We start from the raw sequence: 23,273 nt of genomic DNA, 5'->3' as shown, positions 1-23,273 counted from the left end.
TCTCCCAAGGAATAGACAGTGCCACTTATCACCATCTTTGCCAAAATAGGATTTGTCATAAAGCGATGTTAGAATAGTTACTAAAATAGTCATAAATTATGTTGTTATAGTAAAAGAATACTTTAACTTAAGAAAAAAAACTATACAATATTAAAACATGACATCATGCTTTAAAAACTAAAAAGGTACCTGTAACGAAGAGATTCATTTCAACTTGCTATTTGGTTTTCACTATTGACTATAAGCTTATCTTTAAAGTTTGAGCTTCACTTGGTTTTGAGAATAGTTAAATATTCTCTACTTAATAGGGCTAACCATGTGAAGGTGGAAGCTCATTTGGCCCCTCCCCCCCCCAAAAAAAAAACATCACTCTAAATTCCTCATTAACATTTAATAACATTCAATTCATCCATTTTTGAAATATAACATTAGTAAAACACTTGCTCACATTGGCTTGGAAGAACATAGGGCTCATCTCCAACTTCTCAAATGACCTTGTATTGATCATTATAAATCCATTATCATGTTGAATAATCATTCTATTTGGATAATTTTGATTTAGTCATAACTTGTACCATTTGATGACTAATAGAACTACTTTGAAGGTGTTAAATTCACACTCAATTATATCATCCAAGATGCCATAGTATTGATTTTGAGATTGTTGAGGATGTATGTTGTTTCTAGATGATATGTTGGTGACCTCAAAAATTGCACTTGTCCCAGAATCACAAGTTTTCTTTATGTCATCCAACCTTTTATATAAAATTTGTTGCCATGATAGCGCATAGCTTTGTGATGCTTGACCTACAATTTTTGAAGTGTGTAAATTGTTTGCATCATGAGTTGATACGAAACATACTTTGAGTTATGATTATTAATAAATTTCTACATACCTCTCCACCTCTTAAATGCTTTACTAGATCAACTACCATCAGCATAACATTGGAATCTTCATTACGATGAGCTTCTGTAACCAATGAAGCAACACCTCCCATGTTAATGAGCAACCATTTTGTTGACATCGTTTAATCCATTCTGTCAACCAATCAAGATTGTTTGCAATATACAAACGTATTGCATCCCACTCTCAAGCACCTATTTCAAAAAAAATACACCAATTAAAAATAACTTATATTGAAGATTTATAAGAATTAATTAACTACAATAAAATCTTAGATTTACCTCTCACTTTCCTCGATCTACCTTTTCCCATCAAGTACTCCCCTTCAAATTTGTTAATTGAGTTGAGATCTCAAATACTATCTACATGGATCTTTGCTACAAACTTAGGAAGATATTCACTAATATACACCATGGTCTGGTATACCATATATCCCTCCAGCATACAACCCTAAGGATGTGCTCTCTTTTAAACCAAGCCTTTCAAAAATTTCAAGTGCCTCTCAACCATCCACATTGACCTGTTGGTAGAGGTCCACACAATTCAATCTCCTCAACTTGATGTATGAGGTAGTGTTCTTGTGCATTGAAAAAACTTGGAGGTAGACACTTTTGCATTTCACACATCAGAAGAGGAATTTTTCTCTTCCAATATTTTATATCTTCTTTATTGATTTCTTTAGATGAAAACCACCTCATGTATTTTCCAAGATCATAGAGAACCTGTTTGACATTGTTGGCAAAGTGGTGTGGGAGAGATAGATGTAGAACGTACTACAATATTTGTAAAATGATCATGTCAATATTTTATAAAAGAATGCAATTGAAACTACATGTAGTATATAAATATATAGTGAATACAAAATAAACAGAATTACCTTAATAAATGTATGTCAATCGTGTGTTTTCAACCTTGGCCCAAATTCACTTTTATTTGATATGAGATTGTTTATGTTCATAACAAATCCTATGGGAAATTGTATTTTTTTATGACTTCTTTTATAGCATTGCTCTGCTGCTCTGACAATAACCAACTAAGGGCACTTGTATCAATCTAGTCTCCATTTTTATTTGATTGAATGCCATTTTTCATTGCTTGGTTGGATTCTTCAATGTCACTATAAGTTTTGACAATTTAATCTTTGTCATGCCTTCTATCCAAGATTTTCCATAATGTCTCTATTACATTCTTTCCAATATGCATAGGATCAAACAAATGCACAATTGGGAGTTTCTCATAGTACAGAAACCTAGTAAATTGTGTTGGATAAATGTTTAGTCCTTTTGGAAGTTGGTCATTGATGCCTTGACAACCTTCACAAGCATCAATCACATCATCAATAAACAAAACACAATATCAAAATATAAATTTGAAACAAAAACCATCAAATGGAATGACATTACCTCGACAATTTATTTTATTGTATATCAATTTCCATAGGTGAGGTGTCATTCTCTATGGCTTTGATGTAGTCTTTACTAGACCATTGAAAAGATATTTTTTGATAATTTGGTACTTATGATTTCTATGCAAAAAGTGTCTATTCTCATCAAACACCTACTTTCTTAAACTTTTTGATTGACGAGATTTTGTCTTTGGACCACAAATTGGACATGCAAATTTTCTCAAGACCTATAAGATCATGTATAATTGGATTAAATGTGTTAACTTTGACATACCAAAGAAGAGGTGTCAAGAAGAGAACATACCACAAAAATGCGTTAGCCCAGGGGCATCGTGTATTGTCCATACGAGAATTGCATGAAATTGAAATTTTCTTTGTCCTATTGGTCTACAAATGTCATACATAGTAACCCCATTCCATAACATCACCAACAATAAGGGGTTCAATATATACATTGATATCTTTAACTTGGTACTTACCTAGTTGAATGAACAAAAACATTACATAATTATTATGACCATTTGATGTATTAGTAATAATAAATTAATTTAGATGACCACTAAATCAAAAAATACCTCGAACAATCAATGTCAACATTATGTTCTCTCTCTTTATGGACAAACAAGGAGGTATGTTATTGTTGATAATAAAAATAGGCCACATCGAGTAAGTAGATCTCATCTCTCCAAAAAGATTGACACCATTTGCTACCAATGAAAGCTTAAGATTATGAGGTTCTTCTTTAAAGTGTGGCCATTTTTCCTCTATTTCCTTAAATACCAAACCATCTACAAGCATTCACATAATGTCATCTTGAATTCTATTGCATGCATGGTAATCCATAAATTGTGCCAAGATATTGCACCTGACTAATTGTTGCAGATGTGGAATAATGGGAATATGCCAAAGAACCTTGCAAGGCACCTTTTTTGTTAATCGACCTAATTGATATATACTAATAAGACAATTAGGGCATTGTGTTGTAAATTCATGTTGTTTACGATATATAAGATGATCATTCGAACATGCATGCATTTTTTGATACTCCATTCTAATATCTTTCATGATGGCAGATAATTCTCGGTACAAGCAAGGTAGAATGTTTGATGGTGGTAACAAACACTCACCTATCAACCTACAACCAAAAATATAATTTGTTAATTTAAATAATATTAATTGCTACACAAACCCAATGTTAATTTTAAGGGAACTACGAGTAAAATAATGAAATAAGATGGCATACCTTAACATATGTGTCATTTCTATGTTGTATAAACCATTCATAACCTTCAAGTTCACCAACAACAATACAACAACAAGAAGAGTTTTTTTGGAGCCTTCATATAGGGACTGGCGTGCCTTCTCAAGTAAAGGTACATCAAGCTCTATGTCAACATCATCATCATTATCATCACCTAGATCATTGTGATTTTCATCATCCTGGTCTTCTTCCATGGTATCATTACCTTCTACTTCAATATTCACACCTCCATGTTCCCTCGTTTGGAAATTTGCATTCTCTGAATTGTCATGGTCCATAACATGAAACTCAGGGATGTTGACCTATATGAAAATGATGACCATATATTAACCATGACCATGATTTCATCATCAAATCATGTCTTATGTAATTTATAAACTATTAAAATACTTACCAATGGACGATATTCGTTTCCCCCTTCAATGTGACCATGTTGCCTATAATGTTTCTCAGCTATTGCGATTAGATATCTTCAAGTCTTTAAGCCCTTACACAATTTTCAAGGACAATAAAATTTTCCATCACCTTTTTTTTTTAATTTAGACCATAGTCTAGCAATTGTCTCCCTATTTTTTTGTGTGTTCATATTGTCAAACATGGTCTTTCTTGAATGGAATGACTCATTGGTGGAAGAAGGATGATTTTCTTGCAACCTATAGATGGAGTAGTAAGAGGAAGACACATATAGAAAGGAGTTAGGTTTGTGAACCAAGTAGGACTTAGGACATGCTAGAGTGGGGTCAGCCCAAGATATTTTGGAATCCTGAAGAACATGGTAAAGGGTATTTGGAAAGGTGAAAATCAACAAGTATTTTTTGCAGCTACAAAAGAGGAATCGAGAGCATTATAAATAATGAAGAAGAAATTTAAATCCATACAGCTTCACCTCTATTTACAATTTGACCTTTCTGGATGTGAAATATGATAATATACAAAATTTCTAGTCACATTTTCACTTACAAAAGAACACCAAATATACCTTTGCTACAATATCTTCTTTAGATTCTTTGCCATCAAATTCTTTAGAATTGCAAGCGCTTGTGTAGAAAAAAGATGAGATGTACTAAGTAATTTTTGATGGGAAATATTTTTAAAAATCAACTATAAAAAAAAAAATTATGAAATTTAGTTGCTTTATTATGTACTGAAGACTTGGTAAGATGTTCCCATGTCTATCTATAGAATGCCTATCTGCATGGTTGTTTGCAAATAGTCTAGTATGGTGCCACTTCCAAACAACAACAAATGTCACTAGGGCTGGTAATTTGGCTCAAGAGATGCACAAGCCTTTTGACACCACAGAACTTTTAGTTCATATAGCATTTAGCTATCTTCTTTAAAAAAATCCAAAGAGAATACAAACAAACTAATGAGCTATGTCTATCTCAATTAAATAGCAAGTACTATAGTGAGTATTAGGAAATTGTCCTTGTGAATAACATCCAATTCATAAAGTAGAGCTTGGTAAAATTGTCCTTCACTTACACCATTAACTCAAAACCAACTTGTATCGAGAATAGTTGATCAAACTCAGATCACCTCAACATGAAAATTCATTTAAGATATGGTGATTAAAAGTTAGGTTTTTTTCTCAAAATTGTTGCAACTCAGAGGACCAAATCTTTGTTGATTAGTTTAACATAGATTGGTGAATAGAAAATTCATAATAAAAATCTGATTCTTTATCACACTTTTTCAAACCATATAATGAATGACAAAAAATAAATTCTATATGAGTCACTCCAAATCCTTAGCTTTTAATATGCTTCATCGATGAGATTGCATTATATGGTTTGAACAAGATGTAGAAAAAAAAGAAATGACATAGATATAAGCATTCTCACACCATGAGTGAAGCACCAATTGTGTAAAGCTTTATTGCAAAAAAATTGTCAATATTATTTACATTGTACATACTTTTTTATATAATGCTTCAATTCCTAAACTAAGAAACTATAGCTAGTGTTCTAACCATGCATAAAAATAAAATTACAGTGCAGATGTATGAGATTATATGCATAAGTACTCCTATACTAGTTTATAACTACTATGCACATATTTTTATCCATTTAAAAAGTGCATCTAGGCATTACAACTCAAAAATCTATCAAAAAATAGAAGAAAATGGATTGCACAACAAAAATTGGTCTCTAACTTGAGCGCAGTTTGATCTTCTAAAAATATCTCTCAACATGTGCCCATGAAGCCTCTAATTGAATGCAACTAATTGAGTTACCAGAACAAACAAAATGCACATAAACCAGAAGAAGAAAATATAGAATGCAAATGATGGACCTAGAACTCCTTGATTTTTAAATTTTTTTCCTATCCCCATATCATCATAAGCTCACTTCCCCTGCTGTTCAACTCTCTTAGCTTGGGGAAGAAAGTTGAAACACATCCCAAAACTATAGTAATTTTCCACAGAAACAACTACCCATGTATAGATACATTTTGAAGAAATTTTTTTATTAAATGATCAGTACTCTTCAATAGAATCTTATTATTACTCTTAAGTAAGTTTTAATCAATATTCTTATATTGTGAAGGGTGAAGTATTGGGGAGAGTTATCTCTAGACTTTGTGATATACTGAGAAGTACAATATTTTATCTAATTAGAGTGGACTTGATGTTGGCTTTTTTTTTTTTAATAGAAAAAGGATTATTGTAGTTCTTAATCATCTTCTAATTCCAGTTTTTTCATTGATAATATCAGGACAATGATTATCTAAGGAGATTTCTAAATATCTATCTCTTGAACATGCAAAGAAAGTACTCTGCCTACTTGCTTGGGTGGAATGAGCATAAAGATTTGTATCAACCCAGCTTGCTTAGGTCATGATGGTAGATTTGGAAAATACAAATGTAACATCAATTTGAATATCTCAAAGGATGAGTGAGCAACAAGCCTAGTTTATTTGACATGCAATCATCAAAGAGATAATTTGAATCAAGGAGCGTGGGAGGGAGGAAGAGATTGGTGTGAATTTTAGGATAGATTTGTCTTATAAAAGGTTGTAGATTTAAATGAGACTATCTTGGATGAATATTTAAGGATTTTAATGTGTTCCCAACAAATAATGACTTAACCATTCTCTAGCATTCTCTAGAACCATTCTCTAGCATCTTTCGTTAATGACTTAACAAATAACTTCATGATAACATCTTCAGTCTCAACCTCATAGTCACTCATCATGTCAAGAAAATTTCTCAAATAATACTCACAAGTGATAGCATTATTCCCAACAAACTTAGGCAATCTTTTCCTCATTTCTTGTGGAATGGGGTTATGGAATCCAAGGATTCCATCATAACATATTTTCCTATAACACTCTAACTGAATAGGTCTCCTTTGCAAGTCAATCTTAGAGCTATGAACAATACCTTTTTCATTTTTATTCAAAATATTATTGGTACTAGCATCTGTGACAACTTTATTAAGATCCATTTTCTATGATGAAGAAGACATGAAAGAGCCATAAAACTTAGTAGTATTTTGATTAGCACCATTTGATCTATTTTTTGCATCATCTTTAGGTATAATTGCATATTTCTTCCTAGCATTCTCGAGGAATTTAATCTTATTATTAATCTCAACTATGGCTACCTCATTTTTTGCAATTTCTAATCTCTTAGCCAAAGCATCTTTCTCCTTTCTCTTCTTCTCCAACTCAATATTAGAAAGTGACATAGAATCATGGATTTAAATAGTCTTTACTAGTTCTTTGGTCTTAATACCAACTTCTGAATTTGTTTTCCCTTATCCATAACATTAATATCATGCTCTACATCTCTTGCTTTCTGGTTTTCAAGTTCTAGAGTCTTATAACTTTTAATCTATTATGTTACAGGACTCTCTAGGTTCACACCTTGAGTTTCTAACAAACTTTTCTCCTGCATCCTAATCTATTCAACTTGACCCACAATTTTAGGTTGCAATTCTCCTAAGTAATGCCTATTTTTCTTCAAAGGTTTTCAAAATCTTTTCTTCCCTCTCCTTTCGAATTTTCCTATCTATGGCCTCTTGTTTTGCAAGCCACATCCTCAGATTCTCATTCTCATTAGGATCAAGAATGCTAAACTTAGAACTAGAAGTTTTCTCATCATTAAAAATCTCAAGCTCTAAGTTTCTTAGTCTTACTCTTTCAAGAGAATGATTTGACATAACGAGGTTCCTACTTTTTGGAAAAAGATCATTACTACTCCTAGCACCTAGACTAGGTGCATATGGCTACATAATCTTCTCTTGATATACTACTTTAGGAGTACTAAAGTAATTCTCATTAGACAGCCCTGGGTAAGACCTAGAACCTTTGTGAGAGGGTTCCCTTTCATTAGAAAAAAAGTTAATAATCTCCCCCATCATTATATTTTCTTGAGAATAGTTTCCTCCTTGTGTCTGAGCTCTCTTCATAGCCTAATTTTTTCTTCCATTAGGAGGAAGATCAGTTTGTAACTTGATTGCTAGGTTTTTCTTCAAATTTGTTTGCATGTTTTTCACACTTCCCTTAGTTTGAAAATCTTCTTAAACTTAACACTAGTTAAACCTTTTTTGAGTTGCCACCCACCCAGGGGAAAATATAATGCAATAACTTGTTAACCTAAGGAATATATCATGTGAAAAAATGAATAAATATGACACATAAAAAGAAACCAATCACAATTGTTCTGGGACTACAACTCTTGCTTGATACATAAGATACTTTGTAGGAATTATACAAGTTAGTGTACACCTATGGTATTCAAGGTTAACTCTTTTCTTTTAAATTCTCAAGGTTTTTCACTAGAAAAGTCCAAAAAAACCATGGGCAATTTCCCAAGAATATGACAAAACTGTACACTGACTTAGCCAAAGAAACTGTAGTAAAATTCACACATAACCATGTGTTATATATGCTCCCCAACAAAGTTGTCAATTTTTTTTCTTTTGATTTAACAATGATTATTATTACTAGAAGACAACAAAATTTATTATACCTAGAGGTAGCTAGTGCTCATATTTAGCATAATAAACCATGTCTTTGGGCGAACTTCAAAAGACACAATTTCTTCCTACACTTCTAGCTCTACAAGACCAAGGTGGGAGCACCTTAGGGATTTAAATATTTTCATGACTCTTACCCTTAATCCCTAGAAATAATAGCCCTTAATCCCTAGAAATAATAGATGTGGTCTAATTTCTCTAATATATATGTGAAACAAAGTTGAGCTACAACAGCTAGCAATAACTTATAAATTCCCATAGACTTGTTGATGGCCACCCCTATGCACTTGATATAATATTTGATTGGTTTAGATTTGAATATAAATTGGATATATGTAGTAGAATTCACTTCAATTTGTTTCTAATTTATATGACTAGTGCCTTATCCATTATTACATAGAGTCAACTATTAGCAGGGGATCTAATTCATATAACTTGTAAATGAATTATATCAGTTGTGATCACCAATTCCCATTCTTATGAGACATCCCTCTTATAAATTCATAGACCTAACTAATTCATTGAAGCACTTCCTTAATTCCTTGAATTAAAAGCAATAACAGAATCAATATACAACTTATCTAGATTGCACTCAATCAATTAAACTTTATTTAACTGATCTCAAAGTAAACAAATTCATAAAATGGAGACACATATTGATAACACAGATGTAGTTTAATTTCCCTTTTGTATTATCCTTTGAAAAGACTGATACAATAACTCATAGAATCTCAATGAAACTTAGAATATTTTACTAATTTTTTCATTGATATGAGAGTGTCAAGAAATTACAAATCTATAAAGTAAACTCAGAAGATTACACATAAAAGTGGACCAACTATACTTTTGAACTAGGAAAAATTACAAAATTCATGGACCCCTTTTCTAACCTTGGGATCTCACTTATAAAGGGTGAGATGTAACTAGCTTCCAGTTTAGAGAATTGGCAACTATCCTTAAGATAAAATATTTACATCATTACCACCACAAAAGACAAAAAAATGTGCAACAAGAAAAATTCACATCATAATATTCCTTTATGGGATCATTTTTCTATTGCACTTGTTGCTATACTTTCTTTGTTTGAAAAGCTTGATGATTGGCCCTATTACTGTTGTTGCTCCTCAGAGGTTGTAGCCAATAGGATTGGTTGTGACATATCTAGCTTTGATTTTCACAAGCTCACTTCAACTCAAGGATCCCCATTAATATCATCATGAGCTAATAAAACAACATTTATTTTTATTTCCTCTTCTACCATGTCATCTGTCTAGGCTTCTATACTTGCAACTATGATTGGTTGCTCGTTTTTGTCTTCTCCTTTCCTTTGATCTCTTGATGATGTTTCAATAATCACTATCTCATTCTGCTCCATCTCATCATCATCAATTTCAACTTCCTCCAACTATTCACCATGAGAAATTCCTACCATCCACCTGTCAAAAAGGGTGTCATCTAGCTAATTAAATTGTAAAATATCTTTCTAATTTTTAATTATATATTCAATACTTTTATCAATTTTAGCAAAGTCTCTTCTCAAAGAATCAAAGGATAACTATACTTTTATAATTTCTTCAGTTGTGGCTGCCCACCATGCATGTCCTTTCTCATTAATGACTCTATTCATTCTTAAACTAAATAACTCATTCACTTCTTGGGCCCATTCCTCTCTATTTTTCAATCTATTCTTTCTATCTATAGCATGTGTGAATAAATCAAATTTGAAACTCTTATATTTATCCAAAAAAATAACAATCCTCCTTTGCAACTCAACTCTCTTATCATCAAATTCTAGAAATCTTTGAAAATATCATAAGTTTTTTTCTATACGATCATGTGATAAATTGATAATAGAATAAGATAAGAAGGTGACCTCTTTTATCCTCATATTCCACTTGTTGACAATTAGTTGCAAGGCTTGATCATTTGCCATTATTTCATCCCATATGTTTATTGTCTTTACCAATTCCTCATAAAATGAGGGCCAATCAACTTTATCAACCAATTACATGAGGGCCTTCCACAACTTATCCTCATATTTTACTTATAGCTCCACATGCAATGCCCACAATTTTCTCTTTTTCCTTCAAAAATCTTTAGCTATAAAGTGTTGTGGCCTTTGTGGTTTATCTGTTATCTCAATGATAGCAGTGAACTTGAAAGGCTCCACTGGTGGGTAAGGGTAGGTAATCCTTGGCCTAGTGGACCATCCCATCACCTTATTCTCAAGTTCAATTCTTTTTTGAACTTCTTTATTGTATGCTTCCAAAACCTATTCATATTTATCTTGCAACTCCAACCTTTCTTTTTCATCTCTTTTATTATTTTCTACCTCTTGGGTGAGGGCTCATCAGGTCATTCATCAAGTCTATTTCATCTCTTTTATTATTTTATTCCTCTTGGGTGAGGGCTCACCAAGTCTTTCTTCAACTAAAATACTGGTTGATCCCACTACTTATTTCCCTTTATCTATAATGACTTTTATTTTGGATCACATTATCGCCAAGTCATTTTTGAACAACTAACTGCCTTGTTTCTACTATAGGAGTGAATGACAATCTCCTCATGATGTCTTTGGCCTTTTCTAGAAAATAATTCATTAAAAATTGTTTCTTTTCATTCATGGCTTCCATGATTTTAGGAAAGTAATCATGAGCTTATTTAATCTATCTACCTCTTTTTTTACATTACCTAGAGGCTTGTAATCATTATCAAAACAATAAATGAATTCCAAAACTCTAGAAAAAACTCTCCACTTTTCTTTCTTGATCTCCTACTCTTGCAGAGAGAACTCATTCTTAATATGTCCTTAAGGAAATAAAACTCATGTTTTTTGGAGCCAACTTTAGCCCTTAGTCTAAACATATTAAAAGATCCCTCAGTATCACAAAAATGGGGATGAGACCCAACCATCTTGTACTAGCCTAGATATTTGTACAAAAACAACCAACCACCTTTTGTAATTATGAAATAGTGGGCTACAGTACAAGTTGGTAAAATTGAGCCTCTACCTCTTCTAACCAAATATGGTTCCTCCAATCCTCCTAGCTACCATAACATCTCAGCTATTCCTACCTTCAAAGGTACCTTGTAGAGAAATATATGGGGAATCCCTTGGAAAAAATAAACTCTAAATACAATTGAAATAGAGTATGGTATGATATTTGCCCAATTATGTGACACTTTCAAACCAGAAGGATTATCCATGGGTCCGATAAAATTTATCAATGTCTTCAGGATTTTGGGATTGTCCCTTAATATAAGGCATTTTAGCCTTGAAGCAAAGTACCTATCAAACCTAACAAAACTAGCATACTCTCCATCTCAAGTCATGTCTAGACTCCACAATTGGATTGGAAAATCTTCTTCTTCATAATTTTGGTTTAAAATCATCTCCTTTTGAAAATAGGTAACACCCTTAAATATGAACATTTGCATTAACAATGAATAATGGTCAAAAGTTTTTTCCACGTTGCCCTTCAAAATTTCAACTAATCCTATATGAATCTCCTTAGCCAAGTATGATGAAAAATAAAAAAATAACATCAACACCAAAAGAGGAAATTTGAACCATCATATACATTAAATTTATAAGCATGAAATTCTCTTCATCCTCACCAAAAATCCTACATAGAGTCATATATATCTATATGGCCTTGGAAGTAAAATATTCCTTTTTAAAAGGTTCCCTAGTAGATGCTATCACTCCTAGAAAATTTCCAATTGAACTTATTTGTGCTCTTAGTGCATCTTGCTTGATCTTATCCTTCTTAGATAAGTATTCCTTTTCCATTCCTAGTAGATCAATGGGTATATGATAATCAAAAAGTGGTTCTAGTCCAAAAACTTCTTGAATTTCTTTAGGATTTATTTTGACCAGGTACTCACCATCCATCCTCCTCACTACCCTAGTTGTTGGGTCATAATTTTGGGCAGTGGCCATTAGCAGGTTAGAATCTATAAAAATACTAGGGACCACCAATTTTCCCAAATCAAAATTCCAAATGTTCCCATGAGGAGCAAACAATTTTATTTCTAAGAACCATTTTAAAAAAATATGGAGCCCTATTTTAGTAGTGGTAGCATCTCTAACCCAATTTCCTCTACCATATAGCCCATCTACAATCTTGAGTCTAGGGTTTACAAAAATTAGCTTTTTCATTTTGATAGACTGATTTGTGGACTTGGGCAATAATTCAAGGTCATCATGTATGTTCCTATTAGCATAATCTACTTGTCTTGAAAATACTTTCTTTGGAGGCATGATGGATAAAAGTTGTAGATTACTAGAATACTTTGATATATATGGTGAATTTCAAGACTTACTTGGCTCTTTGCTACTCTTCCACTACAATTCTACAACACACTATAAATACTAGAATTTCTTTCATGTTTTAATCACACAAACCACAATTCCTCAATGGCTCTGAGCTCTCTAAAAGTCTAAAACTTGTTTCTGTAGAGAAGAAATGGAAAGATCTTTTTAATATACTTTATTCCTTAGTTGGCATGAGGAGACTTCAATCTTCATAAATGAATCATAAGGAGAAATAGGGTGGCATCACCTTGTATTTGTAAAACATGTTATCAATTCTAAAAAATCTGACAATCCAAGAACAAAATAATGAATGAGTCACCTTCCACTTGACAAGTTGGTAGTCAACTCAATTGAGTTTCTCCATTTAAGCCTTTCTCTCTACTATTGGCAACTTGAACTGGACCCATTAGTGCTCATGAACACGTCACATTTTCTTTATGTTGTCATACATAAACATTGAGCAACTTCCACATGTGACATAGTGACCATCATTTATGCACTTCCAATCAAATGATGAGGATTTTATGATTACTTTACTTAAACTATGGTGGGTCATTATGTTTCCTCTTTGGTCACCATGTTGCATGTACTTAAAATCAAACAACTCCTCATAGCGACTTAGTGCTTACCATTGACGTATTTTAATCTAACAGTTCCAACTAATATGTGTCTTTCCTCTGAGCATGAATCCACATGGTATGTGACATGAAATCATTTTGAAATGATAGCAAGGCATTTATAATATTTACCCTTTTGGCACTGCTCTTTAAAATCAAGTTCCAATTTGTCTTATTTTCACAGGAAGGTGCTATGTCATTACCAAAAAAATTATGAGTTATTTAGTCGTGACATAGCAACCACTACATTTTTAACAGAATCTGGCACACAAAATAAACATGTTCTCATCAATGGTACTCCATTCATTGATTATAACATTCCATAATGATCACATGGCTCATTAATGATGAGAAGACTTTTTGACACTCACTTTTTAGTGTAAACCTTGCCATGTTCCATATTCCTGATAAGTCTCCATGTTGCTATCAATAAAACCCCTATGCATTTCGGTGGTGACATAGTGACCACCTTAAACCTTGAGAAATCCCAACACCATTAAATAGCACATGTTCCTATTATGGTACTTTATTTATTACATCTCTAATGCATCCATCAGTCCATTGAGTTGACATGGTTTTTTAATGACCAACAGACTTTTTGGCACCATATTTAGCTTTGGCCCATTAGTTTTTTCAATTTTTGGGAGGTCACCATGTTGCTACTAGTGAAACTCCTACTTTTTCAATGGCAACATAGTGACCACTAGGCCTTCAAAAAAATTGGAGAAGTAAAACAAAGCATGCTCCAACATATACGCTTTTTGATGCCTGACATCTCTAACACCCCATCATACTACTAAAATTCTCAAAAGAAAATAAAATTTTGATGCCTGTCTTTTGGATTTTAATGTTACCATTTTTCTATTTTTTGATTGATCACCATGTCACGAAGGATAAAAACCTTACAACTTTCATATGTGACATGACAACCACCAAAGATATGATGGTAGGAAATAATTTTGGGGAAAATGAAACCAAAATTTAAAAACTTAAATAATTTCCCAAAAGTATATACCTTTTCCAAAATGATTCTCCCACTCAATTTTCAAAATAAAGCCACCCAAACTAAATGGTCTACTTAGGGCACAAAATTAGTTTTTAAAAGGCCAAACCCTAATTTGTAGAATATATAGATCTATCTAATTTTCATATATATATTTTTATGAAGATTTTTGCATTGTAGAAAATTAGACCATCACAATGGATGCCAATTCATTTAGAGGCTGAGTTACAACATTGAAGTAGTACCTGATGCTAAGCACCAGGAACTTCAAGTGCCAAGTTATACAGTTTTTTCATAGTTGTTTGTAATGAAAAAAACATGTATGTAAACCATTTTTGGGCTGGATTTTTTTATGATCTTAGATGATAAGGACAAATCTTAATTGTGAATTCCTATGAATTACAAGCATCTAATTTTAAAAAGAGAAGAATTAAGTGAAAATATGGATGAGTCACAATCATTGATTGATACCTAACCCTAAGTTACCTAGGTCTTCTTAAGGATGATAAACCCTAAACTTTTTATGAAGGTGTAAGGAGAAAGGAAAGAAGTTTGCATGTACAAATAGAGCATTCGTGGTGACCAAGGAGTTAAGATTTGAGTTACATTGCATAATTAGTTAGAGGAGAATAAAGGAAATGAATTAAAAGACAATATAGATACATTTGATCAGAAAGGATATAGTACACATTAGGAAAGAGGTGATCTAACATCAAGAAATAGAGTCCTAACTAAAGGATCATTGCTAAAACATTCTAACAGGTGAATCAATTAAATATCTTAATAGAGTAGTCTTGACAAGCTATGCAAACCCTTTAACAAGGTGCTTACTTCATTGTAAGTTAAATTCCTTTTACCAAGAACACTTCTAATAGGGTGTTAAAATCCTTTAATAGGGTAAGATCTAACAATATTCTAAGCTTTTAGAAGGCTAGACCTTTCATAGGGTAGATAATGTTTGATGACCAAAACATTGTAACCTTCATTGGATACACTTGATTACTACAATACTGAAGATTTGTAGGTGTCATCACAACCCCAATTTTACCTTCTCCTTGGATGGTTTCTAGGTAACTAAATATCATGTTTCATACATGTGTTCAATGTTTTACTTTCAAGCTATTGATGTATATGCTTAATTTTGTATTTTAGTTTATATGCATAGATTGTGAGATGGATGCATGATGAATTTTTTTGAGGTTGAAAGTTTTAAGTATCGATTTACCCCCCCTCCCTCTTAGAGTTTACTTTCATATTTGTAAACACTAAAAAATGGCTCACATCTATAATCTCATCACTATTCCATACTAACTCATCCGATTTCCTCATTTCACTAATTCCATTCTTTTGGCAGACTTGATTATATCTTAATATTATTCTTGACCATTCATATCCTCTTGCTCATCATTTGCATATCACTTTTGAATAATATCTGATCAATCCAAAAACCATTTCATCATGAAAATCATATCAAATCAACATGGAATCACCCCAAATATACATGGAATCACTTAAAACTAACCATAACTAACCTGTAATTTTAGACATCCCAAATTAATCATCATCTATCCAATCCTAGCCATTGTTGTGGCTTTTAGTGCCTCAGATACCTGTCAATCTATTAAACCTATTAATCTCTCAAACCTATCACTCTGACCCTAGTACTATCATGGCTCTTAGTGCTAGGTCAAACCATCATTCTCATCATTCAATCATTGGCATTGTTGAGTACCTCAGTATCAGATCATGAAATCATCAAACCATTTTAGTAACATTGATAATGTTAATCGATGTTATTATGATCAAACATGTCAAACAATCTCCATCCTATAGCACTTATAATATTGTTTTAATGTTATGTGTCCTTAATTCATGTCATGTATCCTTGGAATAATTTTTTTTTTTTTTCAATCAATCAACCATGGCTTTGGTCTCCCCACCATCATCTTAGTCAATCTACATAATCATCACATTTTCATCAAAGGATACTATCACACTTATATAATCAAATTGGCCAATAATCTATTAATTTTCTCTATAAGATTAAATAACCCATAATTTAAACCTTATTCATTTTACTATTTATTTCTTCTTAAACAACCTTTTCAATTAATTGATATTTCATTAATTAATTGAGTTGTCTTCACAAACTATGAGAATTCACAATTTCCTAAGTCTTATTTCCCACTAATAATTTCAAAATTTCTAATTTATATTTATGTGAATATATGGATTTATGATTGACATATTCCATATAATATTGATGCAATCTTGACATCATCATAAAACATGGGCATGACACATCATGGATTCTCCATTTATACCTGGCTAAGATATGTCATAATCCATATATTCTTAGTATCTTATGCATGTCTATATTTGGCTTCCATTGTCATACATTATTGGCTTTAAATGTGTTTGAGGTGTCACATGATGCGTCATAGATCCTTTCCCATTTATAGCCATGTTTGACTTCCGAGCATCATAAAATCCTATATTTGGCATTTTCTGTCATATGTGCCATGGATTCTTAAAGGAATCTCTTGCCAAGTCACATATCTAAGGTGAAAAGTCCAATGTTCTCATCTTGTGTATTGATTATAAATTAAGCATTATTCCTCTCATTTTTGGTCCTAAGTCCTAAGTCTTGAGGTTCTAACTTCTTAGTCTCTTTATACTTCAAATCACTTCTAGTACTCTCATATCATTATTATCGAATTTTGCTTCCTAATTGTGTTCATTATAGGTAATTGGAGCTATATCATATGGAGGAGAAAGAAGGACATGGGAGCTACAAATAAAAGAGGGGTTTTTTTACTTTGTATTTATTCTTTATTTAGTTGGATTTCATGGTAGACTAGAGGATATCAATGTATTTTTATTGAGCTTATGATTTATCATAGTATGTTAGATATTATCCCATTTTCTAGTCCTATAATTGGTGAACTTGATGTGAAGATCATGCTTAACTAACTTGGGTTTCTTGTGTTTGTGATTGTAAGTGCAAGGAAGGATCTCCCTTGCAAGGGTATAATAGCTATCTACACTTCCATATCATATCTAGATCACTTAGGAGGCCTAGTAATATGATTATATGCTCTCATTTATGGATTCTATTGACTTGTTGTCTTAGGTTGCACTCTACTCTATCAGGGCACAATCAGGACCTCTAGGAGATAGTTAATGTTCTAGGTAAATTGGAAAAATCTAAGTCAATGTTCTACGTGCTATATAAACCTTGATATAGTTAATGTCATGTTGGCAGTATTTCTATGTGATAGCTCTCCTCTAGTACCCTTGGGGTGTGTCAAACCCTAGTTCTCAAGGCTAGGAGATCATTTGAGAAGGTTTATCATTCACTTTTCCAAAAGGAATGCCCACACTTAATACCTTATTTTAGAGGCCAAAATACTTTCTATCCACTCGCTCAGGTGGTCACCCATGTCTATGAAGACATCCCACATTCTCATGGTCCTTAGTAGTGACAACAATCCCTTGGAAAGTCATGCCCCTTGGGAAGCAGAACTTGGTAGACTTGAGAAGTGAATGCACTATAAGGAGGAGCCTATGGTTCCAAGATTCTAATTTTTCTACTTTGGATAAGTATGATTAAACATCAATTCAATTGGAAATTCAATGGACACAATCTTAAAGCCTAGGTTGTTTTGTGTCTTTCCACTTTAACAACTATTCTTGTCTTATTGTGTCTTGTGTGAGTAAGACATTAATAAAGATAAAAGACAAATTGTAAATTTAAACCTTGGATACTATTCAAACCTTAAAAAAACATTACACATTGTCAAAACATTACAAAATTGTCAAAATGTTACAAACCTTGGTCCAAAATATTCAAAACTTGGAAACCATGAAACTTGTAACCTTAGACGTGCTTGGCATGACTTAGATTATATATTTTCATAGCAACCACTTACATTCACCATATTTTGAGCCTCATACTTTCATCATCTAGGCTTAATTTTGCATCCTATTAGTCCTCATTTAGCATCTCTCATCATTCATAGTGCATTCCTTAGGCTTTACTCTGCATCCTTTAGTATTTGCATTTCAACCTCAAATCTACTTCTTGCATCTCCCATTTGCATTTTTACATTACCCAAACTTAATCTTGCACACTTTATGTATAATTTGGCACCTTTATTATAGTCTAAGCACTATCCTCTACTATTTAGCTCACTATCATATCAATCTAGAAACCTCAAAACCCAAAATCACCTTAGTTTCAGCCCAACTTCTCAACTGCACTATGAAACTACCAATTGTGCTCAAACTAGCCCCAACTACACCATGGTCATAGTTGGTACTATTTGAGTGCACTTAGTATTCTAACAACCTATCTTGGACTTCTAGACTAAATTTTGAGACTTTAGAAGTGTCCTTAGGTACCTAGATAGGCCCCCTTATCTTAGCATGTCCTGATCTGCATTTTGCATGTCCTAATCATCATTTCCTTCATGTAGGGATTAATTTTTTAGGTAATAACCTTCATTTTTCATCTTCTATACAATCATAACATCATCCTAGTTCTCTGGTATAGCAACTTAGCAATCACACAACTCAAAATCAACAAATATTCAACCCGATATCTCAACTGCACCATGAAACTACCAACTATTCTCAAACTAGCCCCAAGTGCACCATAGACACAATTGGTACTATTAGATTGCAATTGGTGACCAACAAGACCATTTTAGGTCTCCAAAATGCATTCTAGGACCCTAAAACTACATTTAGAAGCCTTTGTAGGTCCTCATTCTATATATGACCCAAAATATCATTTTTCATCTTAGGAACTTTGCATATTGCATATCCTTTAAGTATAACCATCATTTTGATCACCCTAAATGTCATTTTGAACCCAAAACCTTTGAACTACTCATAAAATTAGATTAAAGTATGAGTCCTAGATTATCTCCTAGTGTTGATGGATGATGGATCTTGACTAGTCTTTTTGTCATTTTTATCATTTTTCTTTGGTCAAACTCTATCTATATCTATATGGATTTTACCTTCTTATCTTTATCAACTTTATCTTTTTGACTTTTATCTCTTTTTGGTCAAGATCCAAAGTCCATCTTCACAAGCTTAAACTCTTAGACAAACTACTTTTGAAAGATTTGATCCCAAGTTCAAAACCTTCTCATACACCCTTGTCATAGAATTACCAAATTCCTAGTCTCCCTAATTAGAAGACAATAAAGATACATCTAGACAAAAATGACTAAGTACACATTAGGAAAGAGGTGATCTAACATCAAGAAATAGAGTTCTAACTAAAGGATCATTGCTAAGACATTCTAACAGGTGAACCAATTAAATCTCTTAACGGAGTAGTCTTAACAAGCTATTGTAAATCCTTTAACATGGTGCTTACTTCATTGTAAGTTAAATTCCTTTTATCAAGCACACTTCTAACAGGGTGTTGAGATCATTTAATAGGGTAAGATCTAACAATCTTGTAAGCTTTTAGAATGGTAGACCTTTCATAGGGTAGATAATGTTTGATGATCAAAACATTATAACCTTCATTAGATACACTTGATTACTACAATAGTGAAGATTTGTGGGTGTCATCGCAACCCCAATTTTACCTTCTCCTTGGAGGCTTTCTAGTTAACCAATTATCTTGTTTCATACATGTGTTGAATGTATTACTTTCAACCTATGGATGTATATGCTTAATTTTGTATTTTAGTTTATATGCATAGATTTTGAGATGGATGCATGGTGAATGTTTTTGAGGTTGAAAGTTTTAAGTGCTAATTTACCCCACCTCCCTCTTAGAGTTTACTTTCATATTTGTAAACACTAAAAAATGGCTAATGTCTACAATTTCATCACCATTCCATACTAACTTATCCAATTTCCTCATTTCACTAATTATGTTCTTTTGGCCAACTTGAATATCTCAGTAATATTCTTTATCATTCATATCCTCTTGCTCATCATTTGCATATCACTTCTAAATTATATCCAACCAACCCAAAAAATATTTCATCATGAAAATCATATCAAATCAATATGGAATCACCTAAAATATACATGGAATCATTTGAAACTAACTATAAGAATTTATTTTAAAGAAAAATTTACCCAAGATCAAGTAGCACAAGCACAAGCACAATAGTACACCAAGAGTATGATCAATATGAGAATGCTGACTATTATGTCGAAAGCATATAAATACACACTAAGAAAGCCTATATATAAAGGCCTCTAAGATGCATCTAGAATGTGTCTAGAATGTAATAGGAGATAAGCATGACAACTAAGAACTTATCCTCCACAATAAGAAGACAAGCATGATGAGGTGTCTAGAATGTTGTAGACACCATGTGCATAATTAGAGTGCAAGTCCTATGTTGTCAACATAACAACTCATAGGAGTACACATACTCCTAGGTGACTAATAAATAAATAATAAAATATGCATTAACCTCGGTAAACTTAAGTAAGTGTAAATAGTAAATACTTATTTACACCAAAACTTACCATAACTAACCTATAATTTTAGACATCCCAAATTAATCATCATCTATCCAATCCTAGCCATTGTCGTGGCTTTTAGTGCCTTGGATACCTATCAACTATCAAACCTATCAATTTGACCCTAGTACTATCATGGCTCTTAGTGCTAGGTAAAACCATCATTCTCATCATTCAATCATTGACATTTTTGAGTCCCTTAGTTTCAGATCATGAAATCATCAAACCATTTTTGTAACATTGACAATATTCATGAATTTTATTATGATCAACCATATCAATCAATCTCAATCTTGTAGCATTTATGATATCATTTTAATGTTATGTGTCCTTAATTCATGTCATGTATCCTTGGCATGGTATGAATTTTAATCAATCAATCGAGCATGGCTTTGGTCTCCCTATCATCATCTTAGTCAATCTACATAATCGTCACATTTTCATCAAAGGATACTATCACACTTATATAATCAAATTGGCCAATAATCTACTAATTTTCTCTATAGGATTAAATAATCCATAATTTAATCCTATGTCATTTCACTATTTATTTCTTCCTAAATAATATTTTTAATTAATTGATATTCTATTAATTAATTAATTTGTCTTCACAAACTATGAGAATTCACAATTTCCTAAGTCCTATTTCCCACTCATAATTTCAAAATTCCTAATTTCTATTTATGTGGATATATAAATTTATGATTGACATATTCCATATAATATTGATGTAGTTTTGACATTAGCGTAAAACATGGCCATGACACATCATGGATTCTCCATTTACACTTGGCTAAGATATTTCATAATCCATATATTCTTACTCTCTTACGCATGTCTATATTTGGCTTCCATTGTCATACATTCTTGGTTTTAAATGGGTTTGAGGTGTCACATGATGCATCATAGATCCTTTCCCATTGATAGCCATGTTTGACATCCAAGCATCATACAATCCTATATTTGGCATCTTCTATCATATGTGTCATGGATTCTTAAAGGAATCTCTTATCAAGTCACATATCTAAGGTAAATAGTCCAATGTTCTCATCTTGTGTGTTGATTATAAATTGAGCATTCTTCCTCTCATTTTTGGTCCTAAGTCATTAGTCTTGAGGTTCTAACTTCTTAGCCTCTTTATACTTCAAATCACTTCTAGTACTCTCATATCATTATCATAGAATTTTGCTTCCTAATTGTGTGCATTATAGGAAATTGGAGCTATATCATATGGAGGAGAAAGAAGGACATGGGAGAGACAAATAAAAGAGGGGGTTTTTAACTTTGTGTTTCTTTCTTTGTTTATTTAGATTTCATGGTAGACTAGAGGGTATCAATGTATTTTAATTGAGTTTCTAATTTTTTCACAGTATGTTCAATATTGTCCCATTTTTTGGTCCTACAATTGGTGAACCCAATGTGAAGATCATGCTTAACTAACTTGGGTTTCTTGTGTTTGTGATTGTAAGTGCAAGGAAGGATCTCCCTTTAAAGGGTATAATGGCTATCTACACTTCCTTATCACACCTAGATTAATTAGGGGGCCTAGTAACATGATTATATGCTCTCATTTATGCATTTTGTTAGCTTGTTGGCTTAGGTTGGACTTTTCTCTATGAGGGCACACTCAAGACCTCTAGGAGGTAGTTTTAGGGGCCTAGGAGTCACCATAACCCCCATTTGCTATTTATGTCTTACCAACTATGCTCCAAAACAACTAACTATGTCCTTTTAGGTCCCAAGTGCATAATGGGTGCACTTTTCACTATTTGGGCACACTTGGTCAAGTAGATTTAAAAAATTTAGTTTTTGGGTCTTATTTAGGCACCATTTCCCCACAATCTGCACCTAGTTTCCCAACTAGCCCTTGTTAGTTTGTGGTGACTAATCAGGAAATTACTATATCGAAAAAAACAAATTGGGCCCTATTTTATTGAGATTTTGGATCGACATATAATTATTAATTATATCCCTAAAGCATTAAAAATACTTGTATAAAAAGGACTTAGGGTTAGGGATTGTTTCATAAGGTGATGCAAAAATTGGTTATTGTAGTAGTATTGAGCTATAAGGGATTATGGATTGTAATCAAGTTGTAATCACTAGATTGTAATAATATCATACATGTCATTTGGTGGACATAGCCTAGGAATTAGGTGAACCACATTAAATCATGGAGTCTTGTGTGCCTTTATGTGTGATCTATTATTTCTTGATATTGGTTATATTTACATGTAATTATTATTTCTATTTGTGGTTTAATCCTAACAAGTGGT

Source organism: Cupressus sempervirens, chromosome 9 (genome assembly GCF_028749045.1).
Source record: "Cupressus sempervirens isolate cs-2001-9-10 chromosome 9, ASM2874904v1, whole genome shotgun sequence".
Classification (NCBI taxonomy): domain Eukaryota; kingdom Viridiplantae; phylum Streptophyta; class Pinopsida; order Cupressales; family Cupressaceae; genus Cupressus; species Cupressus sempervirens.
The sequence above is the reverse complement of the archived record's forward strand: the minus strand, read 5'-3'. Positions refer to the sequence as shown.